Source organism: Pagrus pagrus (assembly GCF_965226575.1).
Source record: "Pagrus pagrus genome assembly, chromosome: 3".
Taxonomy (NCBI): domain Eukaryota; kingdom Metazoa; phylum Chordata; class Actinopteri; order Spariformes; family Sparidae; genus Pagrus; species Pagrus pagrus.
In genome coordinates this window covers 4313649-4340623 of record NC_140187.1, presented here as the reverse complement: position 1 = coordinate 4340623, position 26975 = coordinate 4313649, and the positions used below count along the sequence as shown (strand labels likewise).

The window sequence follows — 26975 nt, the reverse complement described above, 5'->3', positions numbered from 1 at the left end:
AAATTAAACAACTCTTGTTTCCTCTCTCTTCTTTTCATGTACCATCCTTACATCCATTTGCTCTCCCTTTTCTGACTTCCCCTCTCTTTTCCTGTCCTTTGTTTCGCTCAGTCCTCCTTTTTTCTGTCTCTTGTGTTGTTCTTTCAGACGGTTTTTTAGCCTCCATCTGTCCTCATTTGTTTCCTGCAGTGCAGAGTGCTATTAGAGTGATAGAATGAAGACGCACAGCAGGGGGAGGTATAGACTCGGAGAGGAAGAAACTGTGGGAATTAAAGGGAGTGAAAAGTAGGTAGAGCTACAGTAAAGTGCAGTTAAAATGAGACAGAGAGCTGGAGAGGTTTGCAAAATAAGAGAGCAGAAAGATTGATGTGATGTGCATCTTCTTCGTCTCACATTCAAACTGTATTTTAACTCCAATGAACAACTAAACTTTATTGCATTGTTGCTAATTTAACCTCCATTTGGATCCAGTCCCATTTCATATTAATACAGTAGCACATCGTTCCTTGGTATTTTCTTTTATTGCATTGCTAACCTTTGTTACACTGCACTCTGTGGCCTACAGTGCAGTGGCAAGGAAATAATCTGCAGGGGAAAGGACTGAGCAATTAAAAAAAAATGTTTTGTCCCCATTTAAAGAATGGATTTCCCTCCAATCCTGAAACAGTGGCTGGCTGGTCTCCCCTTTTTTGTGTTACTGTTGAGACAGAACGATGAGCATGGTATGACTGTTATGTCTGTAATGATGGAGTTAATGCTGTGGTACTGAACGTGAGAGTGAAATTGTACAATATTAGCAAAAGTAACATCATTCTGTTTGTATTTCGGATCAATCTTTCATTCGTCCCAACACACCACATTCGGCTAATATTTCCAACCTGGGCTCATAAATTTAATGACTTTACACGTGCAAACTTGCTCTGCAAATGTCAGGTCCAATTTTATATGCAGGTGAAATGTAAATCCTTCCCATTAAGCTCTGTGGAGCTAACAAAAACTGACAGGTAATGGTCACAGTTTGTTTCGGTTCAGGCAACAAGACTAGGTAAGGTTTAGGAAAAGATGATATTGACAAGACAAAAGATAAATACATTAAGTGTGTTCACTTATGGACACAAGTTAAATTAAGTCAGCTTTTGGTTTCATGTGGGATAAGAACACCAGTCTCTCGGGTTAAAGTTCTGTTATTCGTCCTCCACCCTACTGGGACTTTCTATGCCCCTGGACATTTTTCTCTGTGTAGTATTTGGACAAGGTCTAAAAGATTGGACAATAACAGTATTATCACAATATCAACCCACGCTCTCATCTGTCATCTCCTCCAACATGATTTTGTTACTGCGTCTTCTTCTTTTAACCAGCGTTAAGGCGTTTTATCACCACCTACTATGACAATGCAATAGTCTGATTTAGGGCATTAACAGAAAAGCCGATTTGTCGACGCATTGACGTCAGTGGCGCAAGTTGACGACCCCTGAGAGTGGTCGACAAGTCGGTTTTTTTGGGGGTTTTTTTTTGAGGGGGGCAGTGAACAATGACAACGAATTTGTCTTTAAAATAAGAGTTTTACATCGCATCTCATTGGATTTTAGAACTGGGTTCTTAGCGGGGGGCTTTTAATTTGAAAGTAGCGACCGTTCGTAGCTTGCCGCTACACAACAGCTGACAGCAGCTACTAGCTGTTTGGTTGTGTCCGCTAGCTGTCAGCTACAGAGACCGAGGAGACGCTAGCATCTCCCGGATCTCAGCGGCTTTCCAGTTGCTCATCTTGGCGTCCACGGATGAGGTGATGGACTGACTGCTGTGATCAGCTGTTTCCTGGTTTTAAAACTCTCCCGCTGCGGGCCAGACACACATCCCATGTATGGAGGTGTTCCTCTGCTGCGTCAATGTGATGGCGTCATCAAACGACGTGTCGACTCTACTTCGACTTTATTGACGGATAAGTCGACTTGAAAAAATCTGAAGTCACTAATGCCCTAGTCTGATTGCATGCATACTTCATACAGGACAGATTTCACTATTTTGACATGAAATAGTTACTGCGCAGTCATTGGCAATGCTTTTGTCATTTTATGTTTATGGCAACGTAGTTTTCTTGTGTATTCTTCACCTCGTTCATTTAGCTGAATATTGATATATTTGTTGTTTAAATCATTTGGATGGATTCCACTAATCTCTTGCACACTATATAATGCTATAATCATTTAACAAATTAATACATAAAGTAGATTTCTATTTGAAATAATGTATCTCACATGAAGTGTTGAGTATCATCTGCATATCTAGAAATGCCTGTGTTTTCACAAATTCGATTCTTTTCTGTATCTTTATTAAAACTACATTTTCAGACAAATGAAGTTTGATCTAAACATGTGATGCTCGAGCCTGAGACTGGCTGCTGCTGCTCTCTGACTTAGAGGGAGAAAATGAATGCGTGTGTGTGTCTGTGTGCGTTTGCACGTCTGTCCTTGTCTAGACACTTTGATGTGTGTGGATAACTTTTCTTAACCAGTGTGTGTGAGTGTGTGTTAAGGATTTGTTCCATGTGTAAAAAGTGCACATGTGTGTATGCGCACACACGCCTGAATGTGTGTTCCTGTCTCATGTGTGTCCGTGTGCGTGTGTGTGTTTTCTGCACTGAGCCACAGGAGGCCATCATTTGCCACTTCAAAGTACTTACCCATAATCCTCAGAGTGTGGATTCATTTGCACTTGAAACCAACCGAACGAGAGAGAGAGAGAGAAGGAGGGAAGAGGGAGAGCAAGAGAGGGGAGAGCAAGCGAGCGAGACACAGACATAAGATGAGAAAAACTCTGACCGTGTGCAACATAAAATGTGATCTCAAGTGTCTCGAGACTTTGCGTGTGTGTGTGTGTGTGTGTGTGTGTGTGTGTGTGTGTGTGTGAGTCTGGAGGAGCAAGCTGACATGACTCATTTTCCTGACTGCTTATTTTGCCTCCTTCCACCTCTGCCTCGCTCTCCTTCCTCCAGCCTCTCTCTTCCTCTCCATCTTTTTACATTTTTTTTCTCCCGGAGCCTTGAGGAAAGCTCTCACAGGGTTGCCCAAATAAACACTCACTAATGTCGTACACTGATGCACAAACACACACACGCACGCACACACGCACTCTTGGCCGACCCACTTATACACACACAAACGTGCACACTCATACATCACACTTAATCACTCATAGGCACAGACATATACATAGATTCATGCGTGAGACTTGCGTAACGCACACGGTAGGTAGCATGGGATGCACACACACACACACATACTCACAAATGAATGCACAAGCTAATCTCTCTTAGCACACGGGTTTTAAGAGTAGAGAGTTAAGAGTAAGGGTTTTTTTCTGTCTCAATAGACTAGCGGTGACTTTCCATCCTCCTCTGACAAACTTCACTTTCTTTTTCTTGAATGTTTGTGTGTGGTAGAAAGAGAAAGAAGCTCACCTTCCATCTTTATTCATCTTTTGCCTCCACGAGTGGCTCCCTGTTCTCTGCTCAATGAAAAACAAACGTTTACTTCTTCTTGGCTCACTTCTATTTCTGTGCCTACGTGCTGGTGAAAGCTGTGGCCGGAGGCATTATGTTTTTCGGCTGTCCGTTCATCCGTCCAGTTCTTGTGACTTCTTCAGATTTGGCACAAATGGTCCACTTGGACCTTTCACACAAATGTCTGTTGGATTTTTTATCCAAAAGGTCAAAGGTCAACCACACTTTTCTTGCCATGACTCAGGGCCATAACTCGGGAACAAAGACGAAGATTGTGACCATATTTCACATTTGTTCGGATACTGAACCAATCTTGTATGGATCTTCTGTGCTGACGGGTTGAAGATGTGTCTGAAGCGTTCATGTTTTCAAATGTGTAGCTTCTTTGCAGCAAAATTGGATCGTAGTCCACAAGCTCATTGGCTTTGCTGATATTGATCTTCAGGTGATTGTTGTTGCACCATGTGACCAAGCTCTTCATTGGTCCTCTTGATTCCTAATAGTCTCTAAGTGAAGACGGCATGCTTCTCACTCATTCACTGGAATCATACAGTGATAACTTCCTTTCAACTGCCTTGTATTAATTCATTTAAACTGCAAGTTGACAGGTTGGCAGACAGAGGCAAACAACCATGAGGTTATTCTAGTTATTCTTATTTTTTGTTATTGTTTCTTAGTCCATAAAAAAGTAAACCTGACATTTTGCTTAAACTTTCACGGCTTCTTGGATATACAGAGTTCGCAACAAGTTCAGTTCAGGGTGTCTGAAAACTTTAGTTTCAGTCTAGAAGCTTTTATTCCGTGTCATTCTCCTCTCTGAACTCTTTCTCTCTCTAATAAAGAAAAAAAAAAAACCTGCCAAATAGTCATCTTCAAAAGAGTGATTCACACCAATTTCAGAACCTCCAGAGCCTCAGAGCACTTGTCCAGCCAAACAACTGGTCCAAAAAAGAAATAAGAACAAAATTGTGTTTGTTATCTCTGTGAGTTCAGGCCTGTCTGACAGCCTGTACACGACAAAACTTCAGCGTGAGGTTTTATAAATATTCTTTTGCATGCAAACACAGAAACAGTTGAAAAACCCAGAGATATTTTTGGTTGCCTTTTGATTAGTGTTCACTTCTTTGGCAGATCATATCACAGTGTACTTTTCAGCTGTAGACATGGCGGTTTTCAGCAGAGTCACAAAGTCACACTGTTATCATATTATGTAGTAAGTTTTCTGGGTTTAAGACGAAAGTTTTCCAAGTTTGATTCAGGACTGAAAAAACAACATAAATATGCGAACACATACTGTATCATGCAGCATTTGAATGAAAATGAATTGAAAGTCCATCACATGATTGTTTCTGTTTTTTTTACACAAACCCAAGAAAATAACTCACCGACGTCTTCAAAATGAAAAAAAAAACAACTCATCTTTCGATTATTAATTTTTCTTTGAAACTCAAACACTCACTCTTGGCTGATGAAGAGAGATTTCTCACAGAGTGGTTACTGTAGAGACTTCAGAAATTTGAAAGCGACTGGGAGATGGGAGAGTTCATCTTGTCACTTTTGTGTATATATTCAGGATTTTGATGCTTCAAATTCTGATGAAAGTGTGCTTTCTTTTCCTCCAAACCCACTGATATATTTCCAGCAGCCTGCTTCTCCAACTCCCAAATGTCAGACACACCTGTTTCCTTCTAAAATACACTGAAAACATCTTGAAGAGACGTACTTCTGCCTGAGACACGTGGATGTTGAAGGTTGTAGCTGACTGTACTTTAAAAATCGGTACTGGACACCTTGGGGGTGGGCGATGTGGTCAAAATGTAATTTTATTTCACAGACCTTCTCCTATAAATTTAATCAAAAACTGGTTCAGAATTACCATACCTTGTCCTTCGTTTGCTTTGTACACTTCTTATCACTTTAAAAATATCAGAAATGAAATTCTGAAGAGCATTCATCCTCCACCGGATGGAAATAACTTCAGCTGGAGATGCAGCACAGGCTACAATATGCCTCTTATTTTTCACTAGCCATGGAATGAAAGATGACGAAACCCTCTACATGTATTTTTGTGAGCCTGTGAACGTCTCTCTCACTGTGTTTTGTCAGTTCGGAGCCATGACAAGAAGCAGCGCTGTCTTCTATGTTTTCTAACTTAACTTACACTGAGACATAAAATGCTTAAAAAGTTTGGTGATTTTGCCCCAAACTAAGTTTTAAATATTATTTTTTTCTGAAAGGTTACGCTACTTCTGCACACGGAAGCAAACAAATGTGAGAGTTTAATGTCTAATGTTTGAATAACCTCACCTCACTCGGTAAGCCCGTGCATTATCGTGATGACCTCCCATTCACTACTATTCAATCTGCGCCCACATGAAATCAGTTTGTGAATCTCTACTGTGCTCTTACGTCAGTGCAATGACAAGATTGACGGATATGTTCCCCAGTTCTGCTGTCATAAATCATGCGATTTGATGTGTTATACAACCACTATATGTGGACGTTTCTATTCAAAAGGCCTCGAGTGGTTTATCTCCTGTTTGCTCACGTGCTAGATACAAGCAGGACATCACAGCAAACGACAGACATTTTTTTGTGGAGAACATCTCGACGTTGTATCTGAGTGAACGTACGTTTGAGTGAATTTCGAGGGTTTCTTAATCACTTTCACTGAAGTCAGATTGCTCTTGGATGCAGCACATATCAGCTACTGTATGACGGAGGCTACTGAGCCGGCTCACGGCACTGAAGCGCGCCTTACGTTCATTATTAAAATCGAGCTGCGCATTCAAATACTCAAAAAAGCGTGTCTGCACGGTTGCGTGCGCTGCTGGCGTCGACTTCTGTGACTGACTCGTCGCCAGACAAGACTGAGCGATGTGACTCAGAACCTCTGCTGATGTTGAGATGTGGGACCGAGCTGTTTGGAGATGAATCTAGGTCAGGCGGCGCAGCGCAGGGCGAGCAACCTTCATGATGAACTGACCATGAGAGAGAGAGAGAGAGAGAGAGAGTAATAACTAGGGTTATTAGTGTCTCTGCCCCCTCACCCAGCCAGCAGACAGATTAGTGTGTGAGTGCATTTTGTATGCATGTGTGTGTGTGTGTGTGTGTGCTTTGATGATTTGAGACAGTGGGAGAGGGAAAAATACAGAAGCAGCCACCTTACTGAGCAGAGAGAGAGTGATGGAGAGAGTAAGGAAAGAAAAAAAAGAGGATGAGAGTGCCGGGGGGGTAAAAAGGAGAAAGAGCGAGAGAGGATTTAAAAGAAGTGAAGAGAGAGAAAGTGTTGGTTTGAGGGAGAGGCGTCTCGGTTACCCATAATTCTTATGTGTTTCCATTCGTCTCATATCTGCCATTGAGGAATAAACATTTGTTTAACGGATGTGTGTGTCTAATGGGATTGTTTGAAACACTATCTCCTAAAAAAATGGTGCTCATTTAAAATTCCTCTTTTTGCTTTTATTCCAGCCGGAGGAAATGTTTACGTTGAACATATCTGCAAACTGCATCGGCCAAAGTATTTAGTGTGTTGTCCCTAATATCTCCTTGTGGGCGACTGCACATCTTTCATAGTTCTGTTTATATTTCTCAAAGCATTTTGCTGAAGGTTCGGGAAACATTGGTCTCGGATAAGAAACACCTTGTCCTGACGAGTGGAACACACAAATCAAATATATATTTGTTGGGGGTTTGTTATGTTTGTCGGTAGTTTAGTAAATTAAACTTGTCATGTGTTGTGTTGAATTAGCCGGTAGCTGCTGCGGATGAGAAGCGTCAGCAAAATGTAAAATGCAAATGTGGAGAGAAGCTGGTGGAGGAGGAGGAAGAGGAGGAGGAGGAGGAGGAGGAGTGGGATGTCTGGAACCAGTCAATCCTCTTTCTCTTGCTTTCTCTATCTAATCTCTACACACTCTTTTCATACCTTCACACACACACACACACACACAAAAATACACTCCCTATCTCACTGTGATGCTCTCAAACACTGGCTCTCTTCTTTTTGTGTTCCTTCCTTCTTAATCTATCATATACCTCTCATCCTCCCCTCTCTCTCTGTCTTTAAACACATTCAACCTCTCAAATAAAAAAAGAAAGAAAGAAATGCTTTATGTACACGACCATAATGACCGATCTGCAGAATAACTGTTAGCAATGTAAGTTTATGCAAACCATGGATATGCTGCACCTGTGCTGAATGCTGTCTGGTTAGGTTTCAGCACAAAAACACTTGGTTAGGGTCAGGAAAAGATTATGTTTGGATTTAAAATACCTGTTTCTGTCTCCACAAACACGGCTGGAAATTTTCCTGAGGTCCCCTTAAAAGTATCCAGTGGCGTCACGCTTACAAATGTTGAAACCCAGTCTTAAACAGTGGTTACTTGCAGCCTTCCCGTCTGAATCTCCACCACTATCCCCTCCAGCTCCTGATCTGATGGTCAGGACGTAAATATATTATGTGAACTGGGCTGCCAAGTGCAACCAGAAAGGCAATGTGATGTATTCAGACTTTATTGGAAGTGTTTCGCTCACTCTTATATTTCCACACCTCTGACTATCATAGATTGGACAGGACAGTGAGAGGAAGAAATTCACCTTCCTGTGTCTTCCAAGAGGATCACTTGTGGCAGCGCTCCTGGGCTGTGCCCCCATCCTCTAAAATATTAAAGAGAAAACTTCCTGAAAGGCTTTCGGATGAGGTTTTTTGGATCTCGGTTTGCAAAGATGTTAACGTGCATCTTCAAAAGAGGCACAATTCCATCTTAGCACGTCACTAAGTAATGGATCCTCCCTAACACAGTGTGTAAAACATCAAACATGCCATAGAAATATGGAGACAAACAAGCCGAGGGGACGGAGGTGTAAAACAGGAGCTGCCGTATTAAAGCCAACACGGCTGAGCTGGCACTTAAACGCTCTCGTTCTCTGCTTTTTAAAAATAAACACTTTCGCTCTGCCGTCCGTCTCCTTTTATGCTTTTTTTCCCTTTTATCTCCCACAAAAAACTCTCAGCATCCCTCCTTTTTCGCCTCTTTTTGTGCCTCCCTCACACACTCTTAAAACACTCTCTCTCTCCTAAGCTCATCCTCCCCCCTCTCTTTCTCTCTCTCTCTCTCGCTCTCTCTCTCTCTCTCTCGGGGGTTGAGCGGTCGTAACGTAAGCGCCAGTCATCTCTGATCATCGCCACTGTGTTCCCTGAGAGCTCGGCAGTCCACATCTCTCCCTCTGTCTCTTTCTCTCTCCGTCTCCCGTCTCTCTCAGTGTCTCTCTGTCTCTCTCTTCCTCGGTGGATGTTACTCTAATAAGGGGAAACTTGATGTCTGCTGTCATGTTTTGCGGTCTGAGGAGAGACGTCGGGGCAAACAATGTTGGTGAGTGCGAAGCCCATGAGGGGGAGTTCTTCAATGATCGGACTGCAGTCTTTAGTGATTAATTATTGATGTGCTGGCGTTTAGCTCTCAGTGTTCTGGGGATTCTCAACTTCACTTTTGCAGAAATCACCTGTCATTCAAATGTTGCCTGGAGGTCCTGTGGCTTCGTCCTGCTGGGATATTCTGCTGGTGAAGTTCAGGCTTCTGTAGGTGGCGCTCTTTTGATTGTTCCTTGTGTTTTATTCCTGTTTTCTTTCTTTCTGTCTTTCTTTTTTAGGCTTTTCACAATATTCCCCTCAGAAATGTATGTGAATGGGTTTCATTCTGTCTGTAAAAGCTTTGGATTGATGTAAAGGGGTCGACTGCTGTCTGCTCGTTAATGGATGAAGAAGTCACGGGTGATGGTGACTGACTTGCTTGATTTTTTTTAAACCTGCATGGCTAACGCAGGAGAAAACGAACGCAGGCCCAGTCCAACCAATGACAGCTCTTAGTTTTAGCCACACCACAGTGACGTACACCTACTGCACAAGTAGGCTAAAGCTCGAGGTGTCAAAGATTCAGTGTAGCTGCAGAGAGCAACAAAACACCTGAAGGCTTTGCAGACTGGAAGCGTCACTGAGCACATTCAGCTGGACAAAATGTCAATTTTTGAATTTGAATTCAGTCGTGCAGAGGCTCAATATCTCACAAGGTGTGTACTGTGGATGTATGGTCCTCTAAAGAAACACATAAATGCATCTGTTGGTCTCGTGGACGTTGAACGAGAACTAGACCGTGTCGGAGGCGGAGCCCAGTCCAGTCCTTTGACAGCTGCTCAGTGGCACTTAAAGCCAAAAACGTTCAACTTCCTGGATCAAATCATGACAGTGAAGAGAATGTTCTTGCAGGGGTTGTTGATGCTCAAAAAAAATTAATCCACTGTTTTACAGCTGTTTCTTTCACAATAGGCACATGGGGAAGTATTTTTGGGCCCGTGTGCATCAGGTGATGGTGTAATTATACGGTTTTATACGGCCACTGTGTAAAATTGGCCTCAAAGCCTGCCGCTCATCCTGGGGGCTTGGTCGGTCTATGAAGAGAGGCTATTGTGGGTAAATAAGGGATCGGTCCCCTTAGTGGTTGCGAGCTCCCAAATGTTAGCCACAGATCTGAGCATCAAGCAAACTGAAGGGATGAAAATCAAAAGAAATAAAAAGGTTAAACATGTAAACTAGACCAATTCAGCCCAGAAGTTTCAGTGTTAAGGTGTTTTAAACTTAACCGAGATGCTTTTTTGTTGTTATTTAGTGTTTTTTTGTTTGTTTCTCCCTCAAGTCAAATCTCCTCCATGTCTGTGGGGGTTGAAGAGTTCAACTGCAAAGAGGGAAAATTGATGATACTCGTTGAGTTTTCGCTTCTGTTTTTCTGCTTGGATTGCTGTGGATGGTACTTTAATTTGGTCCCAGTTGAACTTCCATATGCAGAAATGCCTCCAGTGGTATAGACCAGCTGTTCCTGATCCGACCACCGACATGTTTTCGCTGCTTATGCATTGGAAGAGAGAAGAAAGCAGTTTCACGTTTTACTAGTTTAGTAGTTTAATTAAAGTTTCTTCAGGATCCAGCATTAACATAACGGGCACTGCTACGTATCTCCCAGGTGTAATGACTTGGATTAGCTTTTTACTGGGTAGCTAACCTTTACCTCTGGGTAGCTTTCCTTTAGCCCTGTTAGCATTATTTCAGTCAAGTATTCGACACATATTCACAGTCAGGACTGGCAAATACGACATGAGCGCAGGGCTGGTTTTTACTCTCTTCCTTTATAATATACTGTACTGTAATAGAGTTAGAGAGATGCATCAGGGGTATTAATAAGGTGAGCAGCATCCTATTTCATGCACCGATGAGCATAGTGGGAGCTATATTCTCTGCAATGGCCTCAGAGACTAACTAAGCTGATAGCAGTGCTGGGGAATGTGCTAAAAAGTCAGAAAGCTGATTTTAAATCTTTTGGTTTAATGTAGACAGACACTATGGAGGTCTCACATTTCACTGCACGCTTTGTTAAACTACCTCCGCTCTTTTGGCTCCATCCTCAAGAGGGATTAATTGGAAAAGTCAAGCGGTTATAAGAAAGTGTTGGAGAAACAGCAGGTTAGAGACATTTTAAAGTGATTCTGCTGCAGTGTCTTAAATTCCTTCCTTGCTGGTGGTTTTCTCTTGAAAATAACTAAATATACAGACAAATTCCTCATTATTTCTTGTGTCGTCTGCATTGTTTTTCTCGAATTGATTTCATCTCGAAGAAATGAGCGCATGAAATACAAACACAGGAGGAAGGAGACGGAGAATAAATGAATGATGAGGGGGTTTATCCCCCCGGCCTTGGCTTTCTGCCGACTGCTCGCGTTGATCCACTTCATTTTCTGAGCATTACCGAGCTGACCACTCTGAGAATTTAATAGCGACTGTTGTGAGGCAGCGAGTGTGCTGGATGTTATCATCAGCTGTGCATGACGCGTGCAGTTTCTCTCTGCCGTTCCCTGCAAACTGCGTTTTTTTGCTCAGCATGTTGGAGCCATAATCCTGCAGGAGGGAGTCTGAGAGCGTGACGGCGACGCTGCGAAACAGCCAAAAACAAGAACTTGCTGAACATTTTCACACCTGCTGTACGTGCACACGCTGATAACATGTCATAGTTGTAGGTTGCACTTGAATATTTCGAAAAACAATACGTGTGTCTTCATTTGATTCGCCTCTCAGCTCCTCCCGATGTCATTTACATTTCAAGGCGTTCAGATAACCTCAGGCAGCGTACGGTACATCGCAGCATCAGAGCTGATGGAGACCAGATCATGTGACTGTCTGTCTCAACACTTACCTCTCATTTTTATCTCTCATCTCGTCGTCTCCCTTCGCCGGCCCTCTGCTGAACCTTGTCAACGGAGTTAACTGAGCGTCATGTCGGATCCGCGGCGGAGACGTGTTAGTAGAGAGAAACTAAAATGTAACTTCAAAGGGGGTTTTGATGTTCCTGTTTATTTTTTCCTGCCCTGCACCTGACAAGCTGTTTTCTCCTCACGCCGGCTTCTCTTCAGCTGTGAGCCGTTTTCGTTTCTTCCTTTTGTTTGTTCGTGTTTTTAGGGAGGTTTGCCTCCTCTTATGGAGGATTTAGTGACACATTATGTGTCAAACAGTTGGGAATCAAAACACATGCGCAATAAAATGCAAGGCTCAACTGCAAATACCAGGTGGGTCTTTACTCGGAGCAATTTGAGCTAAAGCTTTCATAGTTTCTGGTTCAGGAAGTAGTGTCCTATATGTAGAGATGCGGAGGGAGTGAAGGTCGGCGTGGTCGATAAGTATGTAGTTCATTAGACCTTCATGCAGGGGACCAGAGTTCATGAAGTGGCGAAAGACTCGAATATTTCTGTTGTTTTTACCACATTGAGAGTGCAGGTGCAGTCTGTCAGCCACCGGCAGATGCATTCTGGGACATGGGGGGTCAGTGACAGTATCCCGCTGTAACCTTCTCCCCACTCTGCAGCGTGCACACCACGTCGTAGGTTCACAACACGTTCTCACTCCCAACTCGTCAAATACAGCAGCCTCGTCCGTGGCCTCAAGCTTCAAATGATGCTGCTCTACCTGCCCCTCTACTGTCCATTCTGCACTATGGGGTCAAGTAAGCAATAATTTGTAATATGCAACGTCTGGTTAGACTTTTAAAATAATGCCTGCTGACAAACTGTTTACATATTATGCAAATACACGCTCAGTCAATAAGCTTATACATAAAGTTAGTTATGAGGGTAAATAAGTCACTTACATTACGCAAATTACGTCATCACGTACTTAATTTCAAAATAATTGTTCTTGACTACTTTGTGGACGCAAACCCCAGTCTCCAGGGGAATGTCCTGATGTGTATGACCCATTCAACACACCCCAACCACTTCCTGACTTTCCCGCTCTTTGTATTGAAGAAATGACAGAGGGCTAGAGCAGTGACTGCAGCGTCAACCTGTGAAGTGTACAGCCGCCGACCAGTGTGCTGTATTTAACGCACCGGGAGGTTCCACAATTATCGAAAAATCAACCAACTATGTAGCTTGAAATGAACTTAAATGCAGCTCGTACAGTTCATTCGGTGTCACAGATCTGCAGAGACTGTCGACTGCGCTGACTGATCGTCCTCCAGCGAGCGAGCGCTGTGTGCCACCAGTTTCGGGAAGTTTTACACAGATAAAGTTTGAGCGCTCTGAGAGGACAAAAAAGAAAAAGAGTGGATTCACAGAGGGAGAAAAAAGAAAAAAGATGAGATCATTAGAGCTAAAGCGGCGGTGACACCCCTCTTCAACTCCCCCCTCTCACCCCGTTGCCCACCTATCCATACAGGCTGCAATTAACCACAACAGAGAAGCCATTAACCGTCCTAATTACTGCGAGTTCCTTCCATAGCCGCTCTATATGTGTGGGTGAGAGATAGCTCTGTGTGTGTCTGTGTGTGTGTGTGTATGTGTGTGTATGTTGACGGCTAAGAGGATGTTTAAAAAATGTGCAAGGGGTGACAGAGTTTGTGTGTGTGTGTGTGTTTGTGTGTTCTGTACGAAAACTGTGCAAATCCTGTATTTAGTTTTTCATGTGTTTTTTTTTTTTTGCCGGTCTGCGGTTTATTTGCTCAGCGGGTGTGAAGGGGGGATATTCAGTTTGTGTGTGTGTGTGTGTGTGTGTGTGAGAGAGAGCAAGGATGTGTGTGTGTGTGTTAACTACAGTCGCACTGTGCCAGCGTTGTCGCGGACAATAGCTAATTACACATCTTCATCGCCTTCAGCATCATAATAACCGCAATCAGACAGCCTGGCATTTAGTAACTCAGAGCTTCTGTGTTTGTGCATCTTCGTTCGTATGTGTGTGTCCGCATACGTCACACACACACGCACACACACACACACACACACACACACACACACACACACACACACACGTACACACGCACTTTCTCTCTCTCTCTCTCTGAATCACAAACACACCTCTATTACATAGTCTTTCAAGTATAATGATGGAGAGAGCTCTTAGCTATAAAACCTTCCCTAAAATATACGCTCCCTCTCCATCACACACACACAAAGACGGACAAATACACAAACACGAATACACTAGCAGTACCTGGAGACATCCACAATCTTTTTGCTGTGCACTGTGTGTGACCAACATGTGTTCATAAATGAAAAGACAAGGTAGGTTTTTTGTTTTATGATTCCAGCGAGCCTTTTCTGATCCGGCGTGGTTAAAGAGTCGGTTGAAGAAATTAAGGAAAATGTGCGAAAAAAAAAAATATATCAACAGTAAACATGTTTGAAAGGCAGATACAAACTGGTTAACAACTAAAAAGGCCATTTCTGAGTTAAAAATCTTAAATCTATCCCATGAAAGTGTTTTTTGGTGGATGTGAGATTGAGTCAAAATGAACTACAGTGTTTATGCTCATGATGAAGGAACAAGCCATTCAGTACAACAGCAGCGTGACTCACTGATGTGCTTCTGTTCGTGTTTAGACAACAATGGGCACAAGAGAATAAGGATGGCTGTATTATACTTGATGATAGGATCAGTTCATTGTTGGTTTGATCTGTTTGTGGACTTTGTTGACAGTAATGAAAATATAGAATATCACCAGACTTGTGCTTTAACTCCTGCTGCAGACTCCACACTCAGTTTCAAAACTCTATTTTGGTAAGTATAGGCGACTAAAAGTACTTGGTTCAGGTTAAAGACAAAGATTGCGAGAAGTGAAATGCAGTATCTGGTATCAGAGTCACTTGAGAGTGACAACCCAGCTGCCGGAGTAAGTGTCAGCCAAATACTTTCCTGCCAAACCACATAAGTTAAAAACACATTTCTTAATGCTGCAACTTCCTGTCTAGGCTGAATTTTCTTTTTCTCTTTCGTCACGACGCTGTGATACTGCTCGGGTTAGATTTACACGCAAAAAACAATAAAGCATAATGTCTTGGCTTAAAATAACTGTGTTGGCTGTAATGCTCACGGATTGAGATAGTTCAACCTCTCACCCTGTGTCGACGGCACTAAAACAGATGGAGACGTCTCAAGGTATCCTTAAAAAAATATCCAGATGTGTGACTCGAACTGCGGGTCGCCTGTTTGGCTTCCTTGGTGGCTTGTAATGATGCCACCACCGTCCTCCTCCACCTGTGGGTGCAACAGGTGGCTGATAAGCACATAATGTGAGGGTGAACATGCAGCGTTTTGTACAAATGTCAACGCCGGACGAAGGTGACCAGTGGAGTTATTACAGTGCAATAACTTCAGTTCACACAGTTCCTATACGACCACACTAGGATCCTTGTCAGGAAAACATGAGTATGAGTTGTTTTAAGAGTGTGAACTCTCTCTACGGCATCCACAAGAAATAATGGAAACTTTATAGAGACTGTGAGTTGACAATTTATGTTACATCATTGTGAAAAGGGTTTATATTTCCATCCAGTTAAACTGAGTTATTGTTGCATAAAGCACTACAATGCCACGGGAAAGTTTCCTGAAGCTGCTGATTGATAATACAAAGTATAAATCGACACCTTTTCTGAGAAGATAATGCTCGTTTTTTTAAAATCACAGGGTTTTTTCCACAGCGATTGTTCTGCCGGGCCGTCTGTATCGTAGCCGTTGAATGAACAGGTGCTTTCTGTTTTTATCTGAAGCTCTTCAGCAGCAACGCTCGCTCAGTTGTATTGTGACGCCTACCTGGCGGTTCGCTGAATAGTCGGTTGATTATAATGTGAGCGTCGGCTTAAATGCCTTATTCAAGAAAATGAAATAGGCTGAGTGCGTTGCTTCATTCAATTCAAACTCCTTTCAGTGGCATCTTGTGTTTCTCTCTTCATGTGCCCAGATAAGCCTCGCTGAGTATTGCTGCTCTTTATTTTCAGCAGCAGCTTCACTTTTAATACAGACGTCAGTACCTGGCAGCTGCCCAGGACAAATGCAGCACACTCCTGTAGTCTCAGCTCATTCAAGACTATGATTCATATTAACTCAGACAACAAAATATCATAATGGGGCAGCATTATTATGCTAATATTCACTATTATGTGGAGCGTTGGTACCTTCTGGACATTCATTTGTTGTTGCAGCCTTTGCAAACACATTACCGTTCTGAGGATTTCATTAAGTGTTGTCTCCGCTCACAATAAGACACATTTTTATATCATCTGGGTCATATTAAATCGTGTCCAAGTCATGATTTGCTCACAGATGAATCACACTTTCATATCCCTGCCTAGACAGAAGGGGATGGGTGCTGCTGCTGTTATAACAATGCATCGGTGTTTTGTTGCTGCAGATGAAACCCGGGGGACAAACTGAAAAGGTGTGCTTAGTTTATAAGTGCAGTTTTTTAAATCCTTTTGTGTCCTCGCTTCAAAATGTTTTAATATCCTGCGTTCAAAAAGCAGCAATGTTTCCCTCTTTCTCTGTATTTTCTTCCAAGATAGCTTAAAATGCACTTATGGGTTCCTGAACTCAGAAATAGAAATCACAAATAATAATGAAGCTTCTGCAATTTGAATCTTTTAATAAAATCCTTCTGTGTGCTAAACTGAAAAACTCATTCACGGTCACAGTCATTCTTAGTTGTTTTTTTATATATATATATATTTTAACAGCCATTTTATTGATTTAAGTAGTAATAATAGCTTGTTTTCAATCATAAGAGCTTTAACAACCTTACAAATGAAAAAGACATTGAATGCTCAATTGTAACAGCAGTTTTATTGCTGATTGATAGCAGCAGCATAATAAACATTACATACTGTACATACAGAAACTGAAATACTGAACATATCTTAAAGAAACAAACATATTGCACTGACTTAACATCTTGACCTGAATCTAAATCGTAAGCATCTAAGGAGTATGCTGACAGGACTCCGGGTCTTTTTAGAAAACTATCCCAAGCCTTTCTTCTAAGTGCTGCATCGTGGACAACTGGACTTCTCTCATCCAAGAGGCTTCTTCAGTTCTGACTAACTGGAGGGGAGCTGCAGGCTTTTAAACTCTGTGTGGGAGTGTCCGTACAGAGCCGTTAAGGACCTGTGTGAGCTCTGAGTTTCAGAGTCGCCAGCTGCTAGTTGAGCCCAGGTTGTGAAGGGTTGCTAAGCTGTCTGGGGAGGGAACTCAGTACTGCATTGTAGGTGGGTGATGAGTAATGTTGTAGGCCACCCTGAGTCTGACGTCTTCAAGAAACTGAAACAAGTCCAGTTGCCTACGATACAGCACCATGACCTGGATGACTAAGAACCTGCATCGACACATCACAAACCTTTTCTCTCACATTAACAAACGGGTTGAATCAGTTATCAGCAAGCCTGTTCCAACAGACTGACAATTTTTTCCCCCCAACAGCTCAATAGATAGCCAATAGTCAATAGCCTGACCCTGAGCAGAACCTGTGGATCCACTCTGTTTACAGACTAAATCACAACCCAATCACAAGAGTAAATGTTAGCTAAGTTCACAGCTAAATTTAGTTTGGTTTAAAATACCTGTTTTGGTCGCCACAGAAACATCTGGAGATGGTCCACCTCTCCATGAAAAACACCTGGTTTTGGTTGCCAATAAAACGACTGAAAAAATCCTCACAGACTCGAACTGCTGTCGCCTGTTTGGCGGCGTTGTAGCTTGTGATAACACCACTTCAGACTCCTCCACATCCTGATGTGAAAGTCTGCTAATATATAATATCCCACATCTGGTTCAAATGTCAACATTGGACGTATCTGTGATAACATTAAATCCTGGCGACTGGGCTGACACTCATCGACGTTGGTAGCTAGTAGCAGATTCAAAAGGTCAGATTCAGTCAAGTACAAATGTGCTGTTCTTACAATATGTTTATGTTGTGTGAATGTTTTGGCACCAAAACTGTGTTTATAGGAGCGTGAAGATGGCTCAGAAATCGCTCACAAAAACCAACAGGCTCTTAGATGCCAATTAAAATCCCTGTTTTGTACTTTAAATCTACCTCTCTTCACGTTTTTTGTAGATTACCTCCATTACATAGAAAATTTGAAACCCAAATGGTCCAAACCCGACCCATACTCGATGGGCCCTGACAACATTACAGGCTTTTTGTTGTTGTTGTTGTTGTTGTTGTTATAGTGTGTTTCCGGGTCAATCTAAGGTAGAGGAGCTCAGCCGTGAACTCAATTTTGAGTGGCCTCATTTTGAAGAGTCTAGTAGCTACAGTGACTCCGCTGTGGTCAACACACACAGCTTGTCCAATTTCATGTTCCCAAACACACACACACGCTAATCTAGAGTGGCACTGCCTTAGCCTCACTATGTTTGAGCTGTGTGTGTGTGCGTGTGTGTGTGTGTGTGTGTGACATCCTGAAATAATGAGGTAAAACTTTGATCATAATGCAGGTCCGCCCACACATCCACATCCCTGTCACATAAGGAGAAATCACTTCAGCGTTCTGTATTTAATGTGTGTGTTCATATGTGTGTGCGCCCGTGGTTGAGTTGTGTGTTGCTTCTGATAAAATGCCTGTCGGTGATTATTTTACGTGCTGTGAATATAAGATGCACCACAAGCTGCGTCAGTGTGTGGATGCAGGCAACACGTATAAATCGGCTGTGTGTGTGTTGTGTTTGTCTATAATATGCACGTTTTTTTGTGTATGTAAACGAAGAACTCACACAGTCCTGATAGATAATGTAAGTTCACGAAGGCTACAACGAGCACAGCGGTGCCCTCTGGCAAAGTGTGTGTGTGTTTGTGTGTTTGTGAAAGAGACTGACAGATAAAGAGGAACAGAGATTGTGTGTTTGAATGTATTTGTGTAATTATGTGATGTTGCCCTGAGTGTCTGTCAGAGCGTGCTCCTGTGTGTCTTCTGTGTTTAGTTTATGTGTGAACTTGCGTGTGTGTGTTTGTGTGTACAGCTGTAGACCGCCCGGAGGCGCCGTCTCTCTCTCTCTGTCTGTCTGTCTGGCTGTCTGGTCCGTTGCCTGTCTCGTAGGTTTTCTGGTTGACCTTGAGGCAAAATGTATGATAACTTGATGCGTATGCACGTCAGTGTTTACGCAGTGTGTGTGTTAATAGAGTCGGCGGCAGCTCCAGAGGACGTGAAGAGGAAACGTGTGGACCCATATTAAAATATTTTATTGACAAAGGAATGCTTCAACTTTTGGGGGAATATAGGCAGCTCGTCAGGAGTTATATGAGGATATCAGTAATTATTCTGTCTCCATTTAAAAAATAATTAGGCCCAGATAGTATTAAGCCTGCACTAGCTTAGCATGAAAGCTAAATTCAGCTAGAATCAAACACCCTACGGTAAAAAGGAATACATGTTGAGGCAGTTCAAAAAAGTGTTTTTTGTCTTTGTTGGCTCACAAGTAAGTCATGAGTACATTGGAGAATCTTAAGTGTTTTCTTCAGAGATATCAAAGTGTACAAAACCTGAAAAAAACGCTAATGGTCAGTATTTAGCTGTATTGCTCGGGTAGGTAACGTATTTTAGGAGCATTTTTTGCTACACTCATTGCACATGACCCACAGTCTTTGACAAGGCTAGGCAAATATAATACTGAAGTTAGCAAGAATGGCAGAGAGACTGCAGCTAACTTTTCCCTAAACTAACATGCTAGCTTGACAGCAGTGACTACAGCTAAGTTCTTTGTTTGCGTTCTTTATGATCATGTTTGTGAATAAGATGTGAAGGTATGTGGTTAGCGGTGACAGCGCTCCGTGGCTTTGGAGGGAGCCTGAAGGGAGCGACTAAAATTTTTTGGGGGTCGGATACAAAATCTGGCCTACTGGTTTCTCCAGCATTCACTTGAAGGTTAAAGCTGAATGTTTTCTAATTCTACACGTGTTCGATTCGCAAATGACAGAATAGCTTCGGAGTTGTACCGTTGTTGGAGCTAGGCTAGCTGAATTACCTTTGGTTGTTGGTTGTTGGGTAAACGTCATGGAGCTACATTGATAGTGAATTTACAAGAGTTATATTCATGTCAGTCTTCTCATGTGACTCTCATTAGGCAAGCAAAAAAAGCATATTTGCATATATCACAGAAAAATCCAGTAGAAAACCTGTTCACATATATATTTAGGTGCTAAAAAAAAAATCAGGTCATCTGTTGTGAGCACACCAAGGTTTAAGTGTTCTCTTGAGCTGATAATATGCCAAATCATACTGTGATGTAATAATTTTCTGTATGTTTCAGCAGCACACAGGTGGTGATGGTGGTGTTGCTGTTACTCTCACGTCTGACACATGTGGCCTCTTTTTACAAAATATTCCTGTTTTTTGGGCGCTATGCTTTTGAAGAGGGTTTGTTTGTTCTACTTCTGCAGTCAGCTGAGCTCAGCTGAGCCTCAATATGTTGCTGAGTGTAAAAAAATAACCAAGGAAAACCTCTGGTGCTTCTCTATTAGCCTTCTAAATCAAAGTACTCCCAGGTGGTTTCACACCAATTCACACCTTGATTAGTGTGAACATGATCACTGCTACTGTATGTGACTCAGACCTGAAGTCGCCCAGACATTTAGATTAAAACTTGAGGAAATTGCATGAAAAGTGACTTTTGTAAACATCTTATATATTATAGGTTATTTTTCAGTGCCATGTAGACCTTAGCTATGATAAGACATAATGACAACACACACCAGTCTTTCGTGTAACATCACAGTGTGTGTTGTGGGATTTCGGCCTCGCTTGACCATTCAGGAGTGATGAAGAAAACTCGACACACCGACGACTTAAGTTGAAGTAGTTTATATAAACTCGATCAAGGAGGACCAACATAACAACACATCTGTGCAGTGTAATGCCAAGTCAATCCCTCTCGAACCCTCTCTAGTTTCAGGTTATACCCTCTCAGCTCAGGAACGTGGGAGACAGTCAGGTCGAAGGTCATAAACAACAGCCTCGGTTTGTCAGAGATCCGTTTTGTAAGCATATCTACAGCTGCTTCCAACTGCTAAGTTTGCAAAGACCATGAGAGATATAAACTCATAGATCAAGAGGTCACGACGCCCTCATCCATACATTATCGGGCCTGCTCTCCTCTTATCCTGTGGGGCCTCGTACATTGTTCTCCCACAGTCTGAACCACTCAGAGAGGTTTCCCACCAGAACACATTAAACCTACAGGAACATTTTGTTGTGCAGTTTTGGTGAAGCGACCCTAAAAACTGCTCCAGGATTACGAGGAGGCAGCGAGGGAGCTTCAATCGCATCTCTTTCAGTCTCAGGTGTCGGCAGCTCAGCCTCCTCAGCAGCTTCCACCGAGGACAAAGAGATTGCGCGTGTTATTACTGTATACGTAATGTTTTGTGTGTGTGAGGGTTCGGTGAAAGCTTGAGGGAATCCTCCGAGATGCTACAGCGCGGTGTCTGTTAGCATTCGCTTCACGCATGCATGCACATACGTAGACAGAGATAGGCTCGAACACACGACTACACACACACACACACACAAGCCTCGCAGGTGTTTTTGTATAAAGCTTGATGTTTTAAATCTGACCGGTGATTTCTTTTTCACCTACAACCCTGTAAAACAAGCAGGAGACACTGCACCTGTAGTTTGTGCTTCAGCTACTGCATATGTGCCGAGATAAACTCTGTTCTGTAAACTAACTTTGGCTCCTTTTACAGAGAGGAATTATGGATGTAAGATGGAAGTAGTGATCTTAACTATGTGCCTAACCTTAAATGAATCTTAGATGAACCAATTCATTAAAAAAAAAAAAGATGGAGACAAACAGAGAAATTAAATCAAGTCGATGCAAATATTTACTGCAGTTATTGCAACATTTGTCTCAACGGCATCTACTTTCTGCTTCTGTTTCTTCTCTCACTCATCATTTTATTCATTTATTTTCGGGGGAAAGGTCGTTTAACTTTGGGATGGTACAGAAACCAATGTGTCTTTTTGTGGCACTTTGATTCGCCCGTTCGTGCGGCAGTGAGTGAGCCTTAAGCTTTTCAAGTGCAACCATTTGGAATCACACAGTATATTATTGGCTTTTTAATGGCTGCATTTTGGGTATATTATCTGAAATAGCCTCTGATTGTCAGTGTGGGCAGAGTAATACTGACAGATTTTCTGCTTTTCAGAAAGTGTAACCATTACTTTAAAAGCAAAGGGAAATTTAAAAATCAGGAAACGCTGTGCGGCACAGACGATGGATTTAGATGGTGCTACAGCCCCACCAAGATATAACCAAGATGAATCTGCTTTATGGCGAGATCACCAGTGCTGTTAGCGTTGTTAGCTATCCGGCAGCCAAAGGAAGGAACTGGGTGGAAAATTCTGCCACTATAGATACAACTTAGAGACATTTCCTACAGTCTGTGTGTTGCTTTTGTCACGATGTGTGAGGTGGTTGGTTCCTACAATTTCTCAGTCGGTTTTCCGGGTTTGCCACAGTTGTCTGTCGTCTGTTCCTGCGTGCACAAACATAAACACAGCAGTGTTCAGCAGGTAGCGTGATACGCCGCAGCAAAGCCAGAGAAGAAGAAGAAGAAGAATAATGCACGAGAGTAATCATCCATGTAAACCATTCTGGGTTTATAATACTTGCAAGAATCGGTCTTGTAAATGTTTTATGAGGAAGGAAGTGCACTCGACACTTTTGTGAGAACTCAAGGATACACATAGTGCATTGTAATGAGCAACACTGAATGTAAATATAACTTTTTGTTTGCTTACAATAACACTCAACAGGATTTTTCAAAATAAAACATCTATAGTGCTGAACAGCAGGCATTTAAAAGACATCACAGTCAGTAACTGCTGTTAGATTCTTGCTAATGAACCTGAACCTTGATTTTTTTATATATATAATGTGTTGATGACATCCATCCTTTTCCTCTGTCATCCCACCTTGCACATGTTCAAGTCATTACAGCCTCTGCATGAAGAGATGCTCTTGCTGTAAGCATAATGCCGCTGCCTCTGCTGCAGGTGGAAAATCTGGCCTGATGCCTCGTCTATAACTCAACCTGTTCAGTAAGCTGACAGCGCCAGCAGTCATTAGCCTAATCACATTCAAATTATTCACCGGGAGACGCTAATTTATCAGGCAGAGTTGGAGAAGAGGCTGCGGAAAGAAGAGGCCTTAAAAAAGAAAAATGTGTCGGAGCGAAGCTGACGTGTGCGTCCATTCAAAGGGACTATTGGTGCTTGCAGCTCGTGTGCTGTGCTTCCAAATGCCTGTTGTGACAGATATTGTTTGCGGTGTCCTGATACCTCGGACGCCAAAAAACCTCTGGCACGGGACGTGTGTGTGTGTTCGGAGGACTGAGCTGAGGATTCATATCGCTGGGAGGGAAGAGTTGTGACTAAAACAGTTTGTCTTACATCCAGTCACAGAGACAGAGACGGCCTAAAGTCTTCTTTATGTCGCACTGTGTGCTGTGTTGTGTGTGTTACTGTTTATATAACAGTGCACGCAGGGCTTGTATCACGTATTCATGTGTGTTTTGTGTGCCTGTGCTCACGCAGGTATACATTTGGCCTAAATCCTTTTTGGGTATGCATCACTCACAGCTGCCAGAGGCTGTGCGTGTTTGTTTTTATGCATGTGTTTCTGTTTATGTGTGTGTGTCTGTGTGTGTGTGTGTGTGTGTGTGTGTGTGTGTGTATGTTGATGAGCAGCCCTCTGGGGTCCATTATGCCTGTGACAGCCCCACAGCGGGGGAAAGCAGCCAGCCAGATAACTTATGAAAGCGATTTAAAGCGAAATTGAATCCACAAGTTATGAATTATTAAACTTATTACACCTCTGTGAAGATCGCTAAACTCCGGAGCACAACAACAATGGCCTCCTTTTCCGCTGTCACTGCTGGGAAGAGAACTGATTTCTAAGCATTACCAGTGGGGAAAGTGCTGCATATTTCAAAAGGTGTTAGATGGCAGGGAAATGTGTCACGTATGGAAATAATCAGAGGGGGAAACACTTTAAAAATTGGGGTGGTTGGAAGGTGGGGAGCTACTTGTTGTACGGAAATACTTTACAAAGTGACGTTTGTTTGGTTATTTCATGCAACTTCACTGTCTTCAAGTAAGGAAGAACTTCAGAGGCCTGCCGAAGGAAAATATTACATCTTTATGACCTGACTTTGAAATCAGGAGCTGGATGTGGGTCTGTCAAGCCAGTGACCACAGTTCAAGACTGTGTTTCAACATTTCAAAGAGAAACCAGTGGATATTTTTTGAAGACGGACCGTTTATAAGCATGACATCAGTGGATATTTTTAAGGAGACCTGGAGACCATTTGCAGGTGTGTTTGTGGCGACATCACCAGGTGTTTTTAATGAGATCTTGGAACGTCTTTAGTTGTTTTTTGGGCAAACAAAACAGTTATTTTAAACCGAAACATGATCTTTTCCCAGCCCTCACTAAGTGCTTTTTGTGGCTACACCAAACCAGACTGCTAACAGGCTTGTGCAACCACACAGGCCACGTTCAGAAAGTATTGAAGAGTTTAAATAAGGCAGCAGCTGATTTTATCGTCAATTAATTGTAGTCCCAGTGGTTTCTAAATATCCAGGAGTCGCTGCTTGTAATCTCTCGGTGAAGAAAAAGAATAACAGTGGAGAAAAAGGCGAGCAGAAGCGAGAGCAAGCGTCTGCACCCGAGCAGATAGTGAGATGACATCCTGTACAACATACAACACATTCACTCAACCTGCATATATTTAGATTGTGGGAGCAAACTCATTCAGTCACTGTGGAAAAAAGCTGCAAGGTGACATTATTGACCACTGAGCCACCGTTTGTTTTTTTAATTATAGAAAAATTAAGCTCGGTGACAGAATCATGAAATACGTTTTACACACAGGAGATTGAGTCAGAACTAGAATAAAACAAATGAAACTGTCGCGGTGCTTTTGATGAAGTGAAACTGAGACTTGAAGGCAGGCTGAAGGAACAAAGTGACTGTAATTTAAAGGAGAATTAAAACCACAATGTCGGAGATTTTGCAGGACACTCTGCATTTTGAAAATCCTTTCTGACTTCTCCACTCTGTTGATGGTAGTAAGCTGCTTTAAAAATGCTGCTTTAGGTGCTGAAAAACAGTTTAAAAAACCTATTTATTCTGCAAGTTTAGCAGAGACATTTATGTTTAAGCTGCGGCGTAATTGTTCCCGATTATAATGCAACTTAATGACACTTCTGGGGTAGTTTGAGAATTGGCTTATAAATCGTTAAAGTTCTCCCACCCCTCTGATGGAGCAGAGGTTGTTAAGTAGGACACATCCTCTTCCCTCAGAGCCACAACAACAACAGCCTCAGCGCCGCTGCTGCTGTCAAACCGAGTTAAAGAGAGCGGGTGGCAGCAAAACACTTAATATCCGACATATATCATAGATGAGACTGTAAAATATGTACAATACAATCAGAAAGTGCTCACGACTCCTTTAATAACTAAAATGTTGAACTTGTTCCGACAATAAAGTGATTCTTCACCCGAAATCTGTTCAAGATTCAAGTTTTACATCATGCCAGTCACCAGAATAAATGTTCGCAACTCACTTTGCTTATGGTCTAGTTAGGTTTAGGCACAAAAACTGCTTGGTTTGAGTTCGAGAAAGATCAAGCGTTGGCTTTAAAATTCCTGTTTTTGTCGCCACAAACACACACAGCTAGAAATTGTCACGATATCCCCTTAAAAATACCCAGTGGTGTCACCCTTACAAATGTTGAAACACAGTCTTGGCAGCCTTCCACCACCATCCCCTCCACCTCCCGACAGTCGGATCTTAAACGATATGGTACGTAGCCTACGACACGTACAAATGTGAGTGTATCAGTGATTTCCAGACGTGTTAACTGGGCTGGTTTATTGTCGGAAGAAAAGAAAAAGTAATTTTCAGCTGCAGAAACTGATCTTGTGTGCAATCGTGTAGAAAGTAAGAGAAAGTAATTATATTTTATTGCAGCACCTGTTTGCTAAATTTAAAAAGTACAGTTTGTAATGGAGCTACAGTCCTGCTACTGGATGGCATTTTCTTTCAGGGGATTCACAACTGTTACAATTGTGCACAAAGATCTTCTGTTAGTGACGAAGTTAATGTGCACAAAATATTTAGTTTTGTTTCTAAGAGAGTAAGCTACTAAACTGTTTGCATGGCTAATAAAAATGAGTCTCTGCCTCTCCAAATTGCCCTTGATTGATTGATGGATGAACTGATTAGCTGGTTGATGGATGATTGATTGGATGTTAATTTAATCTTCAGTTTGAAAGTGATGACTTCTCGCAGGACTCCAGCCTGTGCGGTTCGGAGATCTGAATTTATAACCGATCAAATATTAAAATCCTCACACGTCTCTGGCAGAACGACTCTGGCAGAGACCATAAAACAGGACATCTGTTCCCCCCTGTGACATATAACAAAGATGGCCTCTGTTTCAACGTCCGAGCAGGGAGGAGACCAGCTTCATCAACTCTTTATTAAATGGCCTTCCTGTGTATTCATCAATGCATCCAACTATAGTTACAGGGGCTGACTGTGCAGGTACACGGAAAATCTTCCTTCTATGTAATCGTCTTACAAGCTTGTGAAAGTACAAAAAAATGGAAGCAATTGCACCTGCGATCGTGCTAAGCAGATTATATGTGAGCGAGGTTTTTCCAAGTATTTGCAGAGCATCTTTTGTACAATTCCTGCAAATTTTACACTTGTCAGAGACGAAACGCCCCTGAAAATTGCATGTAGAGAGCATTTTGCAGCTCTTCAGGCAGAGAGTCCCACTGTGACTGCATCTGCTCAGTGGAAAAGAGAAACTTGGATCTCTAATTTCATGCTCATCTCCACATTGTCAGACTTGGATCAGCTGTCAACAAACAAACACATTGTCGCCCTTTGTCGGCTTGAAATGCGTTCGTGTCAACATGTCAGACGAGAGGAAATCATGACCGGTAGACTGCACTGTGTGAAACTTCACGGGCTCCATTGAGGATTTCTGGTTGTTTGTTTCATGTCGTTCCGACCTGCATTTGTTCACTCTTCATCAAAATGTTGTTGACTGATGCCGCCATCCGTATGAGGCATGTGGTCATCTGTGAAAGAAA

General features: G+C 42.4%; 1 protein-coding gene across 8 annotated transcripts in view; it reads left to right on the top strand.

The window, feature by feature from the left end:
• Window positions 1–26975, top strand: part of LOC311254208 (glutamate receptor-interacting protein 2-like) — a 280081-nt gene that overhangs the window by 205781 nt on the left and 47325 nt on the right. The window lies entirely within an intron of this gene.